The sequence below is a fragment of the Arachis stenosperma genome, chromosome 3, assembly GCF_014773155.1.
Source record: "Arachis stenosperma cultivar V10309 chromosome 3, arast.V10309.gnm1.PFL2, whole genome shotgun sequence".
Classification (NCBI taxonomy): Eukaryota; Viridiplantae; Streptophyta; class Magnoliopsida; order Fabales; family Fabaceae; genus Arachis; species Arachis stenosperma.
Window position 1 is genome coordinate 69,133,228 of NC_080379.1, and position 10,691 is coordinate 69,143,918.

Here is a 10,691-nt window from a genome sequence, read left to right on the forward strand (position 1 = left end):
AGCCAGAATGGCATTCAGAGTATCAATCTCAAGAACTCTTTTCTTCTGATTTGTCCCATTGTTCACAGGATTCCTTTCAGAAGTGTACATGAATTGGTTATTTGCAACCATTTCAATTATTTCTTGAGCTTCTGTAGGCGTCTTCTTCAGATGAAGAGATCCTCCAGCAGAGCTATCCAAAGACATCTTAGATAGTTCAGAGAGACCATCATAGAAGATACCTATGATGCTCCATTCAGAAAGCATGTCAGAAGGACATTTTCTGATCAATTATTTGTATCTTTCCCAAGCTTCATAGAGGGATTCTCCATCTTTCTGTCTGAAGGTTTGGACTTCCACTCTAAGCTTACTCAATTTTTGAGGTGGAAAGAACTTTGCCAAGAAGGCATTGACTAGCTTTTCCCATGAATCCAGGCTTTCTTTAGGTTGTGAGTCCAACCATGTCCTAGCTCTGTCTCTTACAGCAAAAGGGAATAGCATAAGTCTGTAGACCTCAGGGTCAACCCCATTAGTCTTGACAGTGTCACAGATTTGCAAGAATTCAGCTAAGAACTGATGAGGATCTTCCAATGGAAGTCCATGGAACTTGCAATTCTGTTGCATTAGAGAAACTAATTGAGGCTTAAGCTCAAAGTTGTTTGCTCCAATGGCAGGGATAGAGATGCTTCTCCCATAGAAGTCGGGAGTAGGTGCAGTAAAGTCACCCAGCACCTTCCTTGCATTGTTTGCATTATTGTTGTTTTCGACTGCCATGTCTTCTTCTTTGAAGATTTCTGTTAGGTCCTCTACAGAGAGTTGTGCCTTAGCTTCTCTTAGCTTTCGCTTCAAGGTCCTTTCAGGTTCAGGGTCAGCTTCAACAAGAATTCTTTTGTCTTTGTTCCTGCTCATATGAAAGAGAAGAGAACAAGAAAATGTGGAATCCTCTATGTCACAGTATAGAGATTCCTTGAGGTGTCAGAGAAGAAGAAAATTAGAAGGAAGAGGTAGAAGAATTCGAACTTAATCAGATAGAGTTCGAATTGTGCATTGAGAAGGAGTAGTACTCCATAAATAGAAGGATGTGAGAAGAGAGGAAGAAATTTTCGAAAATTAAGTGAAAGATTTTGAAAACATTTTGAAAAACTTTAATTGATTTTCGAAAACCAGGAGTGGGAAAGAAATCAAGTAATTTTTGAAAAAGATTTTGAAATTAAAATTTAAAAATATATGATTGAAAACTATTTTTGAAAAAGATGTGATTAAAAAGATTTGATTGAAAAGTTATGGTTTTTAAAAAGATATGATTGAAAAGATATGATTTGAAAACGATTTTAAAAAGATTTGATTTTAAAAATTAATGACTTGCCTAACAAGAAAAGATAAGATTCAAACATTAAACCTTTCTCAACAGAAAAGGCAACATACTTGAATTGTTCAATCAAATCATTAATTGTTAGCAAGTATCTTTGAAAAAGGAAAGAAATTGATTTTGAAAAAGATTTGATTGAAAAGATATGATTTGAAAAAGATTTGATTTTGAAAAACTTTGAAAACTTGAAAAAAAATCTGAATTAAAAACAGAATCTTCCCTCTTGTGCCATCCTGGCGTTAAACGCCCAGAATGGTGCACATTCTGGCGTTTAACGCCCAATGCACTACCTTTTTGGGCGTTAAACGCCCAACCAGGCACCCTGGCTGGCGTTTAAACGCCAGTCTGCCTTCTTCACTGGGCGTTTTGAACGCCCAGCTTTTTCTGTGTAATTCCTCTGCTGCATGTTCTGAATCTTCAGTTATCTGTACTATTGACTTGAAAATAGAACCAAGATCAAATAAACAATGCATGCAAGGCACCAAACTTAAAATAAGACACTAGACTCAACAAAAAAACATAAAATCTTTTTTGGTTTTTTTTTTATGATTTTGAAAATTTTTTGTGTTTTTTCGAAAATTATATGAAAATAGAAAATAAAGGTTTCAGAATTCTTAATTTGGATTCCAAGAATCATTGCAATGCTAGTCTAAGACTCCGGTCCAGGAATTAGACATGGCTTCACAGCCAGCCAAGCTTTCAAAGAAAGCTTCGGTCCAAAACACTAGACATGGCCAATGGCCAGCCAAGCCTTAGTAGATCATTGCTCCAATAGCAAGATTGATAGAAATCAACAAGCTCTTGTGATGATCAGTTGAAACCTCGGTCCAATAAGATTAGACATGGCTTCACAGCCAGCCAGACTTCAACAGATCATCATGAAACTCTAGAACTCATTCTTAAGAATTCTGAAAAATACCTAATCTAAGCAACAAGATGAACCGTCAGTTGTCCATACACGAAACAATCCCCGGCAACGGCGCCAAAAACTTGGTGCACGAAATTGTGATCATCAATGGTGCCATCAACATGGTACGCTCATTGCAATCTCAACTCTTTATCACAACTCCGCACAACTAACCAGCAAGTGCACTGGGTCGTCCAAGTAATAAACCTTACGCGAGTAAGGGTCGATCCCACGGAGATTGTTGGTATGAAGCAAGCTATGGTCACCTTGTAAATCTTAGTCAGGCAGACTCAAATGGGTATGGGTGATGAATGAAACATAAAGATAAAGATAGAGATACTTATGTATATCATTGGTGAGAGCTTCAGATAAGCGTATGAAGATGCTTTGTCCCTTCCGTCTCTCTGCTTTCCTACTGTCTTCATCCAATCCTTCTTACTCCTTTCCATGGCAAGCTTATGCAAGGGTTTCACCGTTGTCAGTGGCTACCTCTCATCCTCTCAGTGGAAATGTTCAACGCACCCTGTCACGGCACGGCTATCCATCTGTCGGTTCTCAATCAGGCCGGAATAGAATCCAGTGATTCTTTTACGTCTGTCACTAACACCCCGCCCTCAGGAGTTTGAAGCACGTCACAGTCATTCAATCATTGAATCCTACTCAGAATACCACAGACAAGGTTAGACCTTCCGGATTCTCTTGAATGCCGCCATCAGTTCTTGCCTATACCACGAAGACTCTGATCTCACAGAATGGCTGGCTCGGTTGTCAGGCGAGCGCTCGGTTGTCAGGCGATCAACCATGCGTCGTGTATCAGGAATCCAAGAGATATTCACCCAATCTAAGGTAGAACGGAGGTGGTTGTCAGTCACACGTTCATAGGTGAGAATGATGATGAGTGTCACGGATCATCACATTCATCAAGTTGAAGAACAAGTGATATATTGGAACAAGAACAAGCGGAATTGAATAGAAGAACAATAGTAATTGCATTAATACTCGAGGTACAGCAGAGCTCCACACCTTAATCTATGGTGTGTAGAAACTCCACCGTTGAAAATACATAAGAACAAGGTCTAGGCATGGCCGTGAGGCCAGCCTCCCAAAGAGGGTTCAATCATAAAAACATGATCAAAAGATGAAAATACAATAGTAAAAGGTGCTATTTATAGGGAACTAGTAGCTTAAGAATTACAAAGATGAGTAAATGACATAAAAATCCACTTCCGGGCCCACTTGGCGTGTGCTTGGGCTGAGCAATGAAGCATTTTCGTGTAGAGACTCTTCTTGGAGTTAAACGCCAGCTTTTGTGCCAGTTTGGGCGTTTAACTCCCACTTTGGTGCCAGTTCCGGCGTTTAACGCTGGGAAATCTAAAGGTGACTTTGAACGCCGGTTTGGGCCATCAAATCTTGGGCAAAGTATGGACTATCATATATTGCTGGAAAGCCCAGGATGTGTACTTTCTAACGCCGTTGAGAACGCGCCAATTGGGCTTCTGTAGCTCCAGAAAATCCACTTCGAGTGCAGGGAGGTCAGAATCCAACAGCATCTGCAGTCCTTTTCAATCTCTGAATCAGATTTTTGCTCAGGTCCCTCAATTTCAGCCAGAAAATACCTGAAATCACAGAAAAACACACAAACTCATAGTAAAGTCCAGAAAAGTGAATTTTAACTAAAAACTAATAAAAATATACTAAAAACTAACTAGATCATACTAAAAATATACTAAAAACAATGCCAAAAAGCGTATAAATTATCCGCTCATCAATAGACCACTACAAGTAACTCTTTTTCTGTGGTTGTGTAGTTCTTCTGTGCGTCATTTAGAACACGGCTGGCATAATAAATGACGTGCAGAAGCTTGTTATGCCTCTGTCCCAACACTGCACCAATGGCATGGTCACTGGCATCACACATTAATTCGAATGGTAATGTCCAGTCTGGTGCAGAGATGACTGGTGCTGTGACCAGCTTAGCTTTCAGGGTCTCAAATGCCTGCAGACACTGTGTGTCAAACACAAATGGTGTGTCAGCAGCTAGCAGATTGCTCAGAGGTTTTGTAATTTTCGAAAAATCCTTTATAAACCTTCTGTAGAATCATGCATGCCCCAGAAAGCTTCTGATTGCCTTAACATTGGCAGGTGGTGGTAATTTTTCAATTACTTCTACCTTTGCCTTATCCACCTCTATTCCCCTGCTTGAAATTTTGTGCCCAAGGACAATTCCTTCAGTCACCATAAAGTGACATTTCTCCCAGTTTAAAACCAGGTTAGTCTCTTGGCACCTTTTCAGGACAAGTGCTAGGTGGTTAAGACAGGAGCTGAATGAATCTCCATATACTGAGAAGTCATCCATGAAGACTTCCAGGAATTTCTCCACCATATCAGAGAAGATGGATAGCATGCATCTCTGAAAAGTGGCAGGAGCATTACACAGACCAAAAGGCATCCTCCTGTAGGCAAACACGCCAGAAGGACAAGTGAATGCTGTTTTCTCTTGGTCCTGAGGATCTACTGCAATTTGGTTGTAGCCTGAATAACCATCCAAAAAGCAGTAATAATCATGCCCAGCTAGTCTTTCTAGCATTTGGTCTATGAATGGCAAAGGAAAATGATCCTTTCTGGTGGCGGTATTGAGCCTTCTGTAGTCAATACACATACGCCACCCTGTGACTATTCTTGTAGGAACCAGTTCATTTTTTTCATTATGAACTACTGTCATGCCTCCCTTCTTGGGGACGACTTGGACAGGGCTCACCCAGGGGTTATCAGAAATAGGATAAATAATCCCAGCCTCTAGTAATTTAGTGACCTCTTTCTGCACCACCTCCTTCATGGCTGGATTTAACCGCCTTTGTGGTTGGACCACTAGTTTGGCATTATCCTCCAATAGGATCTTGTGCATGCATCTTGCTGGGCTAATGCCCTTAAGATCACTTATGGACTACCCAAGAGCTGTCTTGTGTGTCCTTAGCACTTGAATCAGTGCTTCCTCTTCCTGTGGATTTAAAGCAGAGCTTATAATCACTGGAAAAGTGCTACCCTCTCCCAGAAATGCATACTTCAGGGATGGTGGTAGTGGTTTGAGTTCAGGTTTTGGAGGCTTATCCTCCTCCTGAGGAATTTTCAAAAATTCTTTTGATTCCTCTTGTTCTCCCTGATCAGGCTGAGCATCCCTGAAGATGTCCTCAAGCTCTGTTTCTAGACTTTCAGTCATATTGATCTCTTCCACCAAAGAGTCAATAATGTCAGCGCCCATGCAGTCATTTGGTGTGTCTGGATGCTGCATAGCTTTCACAGCATTCAACTTGAACTCATTCTCATTGACTCTTAGGGTTACTTCCCCTTTTTGTACATCAATGAGAGTTCGTCCAGTTGCTAGGAAAGGTCTTCCTAGAATGAGAGTTGCACTCTTGTGCTCCTCCATTTCCAGCACTACAAAGTCAGTTGGAAAGGCAAATGGCCCAACCTTGACAATCATGTCCTCAATTATGCCTGATGGATATTTAATGGAGCCATCAGTAAGTTGGAGGCATATCCGGGTTGGTTTGACTTCTTCAGTCAACCCAAGCTTTCTGATAGTGGAAGCAGGTATTAGATTGATACTTGCTCCAAGATCACACAGGGCTATCTTGGTGCAAGCACCTTCTAATGTGCATGGTATCATAAAGCTTCCTGGATCTTGAAGCTTTTCTGGTAAGCTTTTCAGAATGACTGCACTGCATTCTTCAGTGAGAAACACTTTTTCAGTTTCTCTCCAATCCTTCTTATGGCTTAAGATCTCTTTCATGAACTTAGCATAAGAAGGTATTTGCTCAAGTGCCTCTGCAAACGGAATCTTTATTTCAAGAGTCCTCAGATAGTCTGCAAAGCGGGCAAATTGCTTATCCTGTTCCGCTTGGCGGAGTTTCTGTGGATAAGGCATCTTGGCTTTATACTCTTCAACCTTAGTTGCTGCAGGTTTATTCCTTACAGAGGTGGTTGGAGAAGCCTTTTTATAGGGGTTACTATCAGCACTCTCAGGTGTCTGGTTCCCCTTTTGCGTTTGAACGCCAGGATTGGGTGGAAAATGGGCGTTTAACGCCAACTTTTCCCCCTTTTCTGGCGTTTGAACGCCAGAACTGGGCAGGGAATGGGCGTTTAACGCCAGCTTTCCCTCCCTTTCTGGCGTTTGAACGCCATTAGTATTCCTCTCTGGGCTCTTACTGTCCTCAGAGGGATTTTGGATAGTGGTTTGGCTATCCTTTGTCAATTGTTCCTTTACTGACTTTTTGCTACTTTGAGCAGTGTTATTCAGTGTCTTCCCACTCCTCAGTTGAACGGCTTGGCATTCTTCTGTTATTTGTTTAGATAGCTGCTGTTTTGCCTGATTCAATTGTGATTCCATGTTCTTGTTAGCAGTTTTAGTCTCTTGGAGCATCTCTTTAAATTCTGCTAACTGTTTTGTCATCAGGTGTAATTGTTGAGTAAGCTCAACCATCTGTTCTTGAGGATTAGGATCAGTGGCTAATGCCACAACTTCTTCTTTTCTAGAGGACTCATGGCTAGAGTACAAATGTTGATTTCTAGCAACAGTATCTATAAGCTCTTGAGCCTCTTCAATAGTCTTCCTCATATGTATAGATCCACCAGCTGAGTGGTCTAGAGACATCTGAGCTTTTTCTGTAAGCCCATAGTAAAAGATGTCCAACTGTACCCACTCTGAAAACATTTTAGAGGGGCATTTTCTCAGCATACCTCTATACCTCTCCCAGGCATTATAGAGGGATTCATTATCCTCTTGTTTAAAGCCTTGGATGTCCAGCCTTAGCTGTGTCATCCTTTTTGGAGGGTAAAAGTGATTCAGGAATTTGTCTGATAATTGTTTCCATGTATTTATGCTTGTTGTAGGTTGATTATTCAACCACTTCTTAGCTTGATCTCTTACAGCAAATGGAAATAGTAATAATCTGTAGACATCCTGATCCACCTCTTTATCACGTACTGTGTCAGCAATTTGTAAGAACTATGCCAGAAACTCAGTAGGTTCTTCCTGTGGAAGACCGGAATACTGGCAATTTTGCTACACCATGATAATGAGTTGAGGGTTTAGCTCAAAGCTGCTTTCTTTGATGGGAGGTATACAGATGCTACTCCCATATGCAGCTGTAATGGGGTTGGCATATGACCCCAGAGTCCTTTTGGACTGTTCATTCCCATTTACGTCCATATTGGAGAAAAGGGAATTGATGTGAATAGTAATCAAGATATATATGTATATATATTTTTTTGAAAAGAGGAAAGATAAAAACAATAAAGAGACACCAAACTTAAAATTTTTCAGAAAATCAAACATGAATTTTCGAAATTTTAAAGAAAAACACAAAGAAGACACCAAACTTAGAATTTTTAAAGATCAAAAAGGGACTAAGGACATGCAAATTCGAAAATTAAAAGAAAAACAAAAGCATGCAATTGACACCAAACTTAAAATATGAAATTATACTTAAATAAAAGACTCTAAACCAACAAAAATAAAACAGTCCTAATCTAAGCAACAAGATAAGCCGTCAGTTGTCCAAACTCGAACAATCCCCGGCAACGGCGCCAAAAACTTGGTGCACGAAATTGCAATCACACTTTTGCAATCCCGCACAACTAACCAGCAAGTGCACTGGGTCGTCCAAGTAATACCTTACGTGAGTAAGGGTCGATCCCACGGAGATTGTCGGCTTGAAGCAAGCTATGGTTATCTTGTAACTCTTAGTCAGGATATCAAAAATTATCAGGATTGATTGTGAAAAGTAAAAGATCATGAAATAAGTACTTGTTTGCAGTAATGGAGAATAGGTTGAGGTTTTGGAGATGCTCTGTCTTCTGAACCTCTGCTTTCCTACTGTCTTCTTCTTCAAACACGCAAGGCTCCTTCCATGGCAAGCTGTATGTAGGGTTTCACCGTTGTCAATGGCTACCTCCCATCCTCTCAGTGAAAATGTTCAACGCACCCTGTCACGGCACGGCTATTCAGCTGTCGGTTCTCGATCATGTCGGAATAGAATCCAGTGATTCTTTTGCGTCTGTCACTAACGCCCCACAATCGCGAGTTTGAAGCTCGTCACAGTCATTCAATCATTGAATCCTACTCAGAATACCACAGACAAGGTTTAGACCTTCCGGATTCTCTTGAATGCCGCCATCAATTCTAGCTTATACCACGAAGATTCTGATTAAGGAATCCAAGAGATATCTACTCAATCTAAGATAGAACGGAGGTGGTTGTCAGGCACACATTCATAGGTGAGAATGATGATGAGTGTCACGGATCATCACATTCATCCGGTTTAGGAACAAGTGATATCTTAGAATAGAAGCAAGCGTGATTGAATGAAAAATAGTAGTAATTGCATTAATCCATCAAGACACAGCAGAGCTCCTCACCCCCAACCATGGGGTTTAGAGACTCATGCTGTAGAAGATACAATGAGAAACGTGTAAAGTGTCATGAGATCCAGATACAATGTCAAAAGATCCTATTAATAGTGAACTAGTAACCTAGGGTTTATAGAAATGAGTAAATAACAGAAAAATCCTCTTCCGGGCCCACTTGGTGTGTGCTTGGGCTGAGCATTGAAGCATTTTCGTGTAGAGGCTCTTTCTGGAGTTAAACACCAGCTTTTATGCCAGTTTGGGCGTTTAACTCCAATTTCTATGCCAGTTCCAGCGTTAAACGCTGGGAATTCTGAAGCTGATTTGCAATGCCGGTTCGGGCCATCAAATCTCGAGCAAAGTATGGACTATTATACATTGCTGGAAATCCCAGGATGTCTACTTTCCAACGCCGTTCAGAGCGCGCCAATTGAATATCTGTAGCTCCAGAAAATCCACTTCGAGTGCAGGGAGGTCAGAATCCAACAGCATCTGCAGTCCTTTTAGCCTCTGAATCAGATTTTTGCTCAGATCCCTCAATTTCAGCCAGAAAATACCTGAAATCACAGAAAAACACACAATCTCATAGTAAAGTCCAGAAAAGTGAATTTTAATTGAAAACTAATAAAAATATACTAAAAACTAACTAAATCATACTAAAAACATATAAAAAATAATGCCAAAAAGCGTATAAATTATCCGCTCATCACCTAGTCATCTGCTTTAACTTGCTTGAAAACTTTATGTGCCTAGTTTGGGAGCCCGGAGGATATTAGAATTCCAAACATTGGTGGAGATTTCTAGATGAATTCAAACACAAGCCACCATAACAAGAAGCTCACCAAAATGTCCAACTTAAGGACTTTAACTAAAAGTTTTAGGTGGGAGACAACCCACCATGGTATGATCGTTCTTTTTTCAATTATAATTTTCTTTAGTTTTGTTTGTTTTTAAGTTTTATTTTATTTCGTTGAACCTGTAATTATTCATAACATCTGCATCAGCATCTGCATACTACATTCTGCATAAAAAAAAGAAAAAAAAGCACGTGACGCAACAGCATCGCTGACGCGTCCGCATCGCTGGTGCATTAGGAGGAAAAGAAAAGTGAATAGAGAGTCACGCGAAAGCGTGGCAGGAGGCGTGCCTTAGGCACAAATATGCCCACGCGACCGCGTGCACCACGCATCCGCGTCATGTGCAAAATAGCCTCCCACGCGTCCGCGTCATCCATGCGAACGCGTGGCTCTTTGAAAACGACGTAAATGGGTGTATGGCAGTAAGTTGGGTTGGAATGGGGCTGGACTCGTGCTAGAAGCCCAAGCCCTCCCACGCGATCGCATCAACCATGCGAACGCGTCACCCTAAAATTTGGCAAATAGAGTTTCAAACAGAGAGTTGCGCGAACGCGAGGCTGCAATCGCGCCAATCGCACAAATCAAGCCACGCGATTGCGTGACCCACACGTCCGCGTCGCCTGCGCCACACAACTTATCTAAATCAGCGCCAATTATCTTATCTTTTCTAATCCTAATTTCTTTTATCTTTTCTTCTTGCTTTCTTACTTTATCTCTTTCACTTCTCCTTCTTCTTCACTTTCATTCTATTTTATTTATTTGCATACTTTCATTCATTGCATTTTAATTTAGTGCATATTTTTATTTTTTTTCTAAATTTATTATTTTTCCATTGGTGTTACTTGTTCATATTCAACTGTTGTGTCTTTTCTGGTATTATTTTGGTGCTTCATGACTTGTTTTATTCTGATTGGGTAATATTAGTTAAATCAATGCTAATCTTTTATGATACTTGTACCCCTCTTGCATTGACATGAGCTTATACTATCTTGCATTACCCACACTCTCTTCCCCCTTTGTTGCAATTTTTGCACCATTGATATGCCATGTACTTTTACTGTTTTCTCACTTACATGTTGTAGCTACCATGTAATTGAGACCCTTATTATTTGGCATTACCCACTCATATTTTATTTGTTTTTTATCATTGTTTTTGGGTTCCTGTTCTTCTTTT

General features: G+C 40.5%; 1 non-coding gene across 1 annotated transcript; it reads left to right on the forward strand.

Moving 5' to 3' along the window:
* The first annotated feature begins 240 nt into the window (after positions 1-240).
* On the forward strand, positions 241-348 carry LOC130972451 (small nucleolar RNA R71). The gene has a single exon (XR_009083618.1). It is a non-coding gene; the product is annotated as a small nucleolar RNA R71 (small nucleolar RNA).
* The last annotated feature ends 10,343 nt before the right edge of the window (positions 349-10,691 follow it).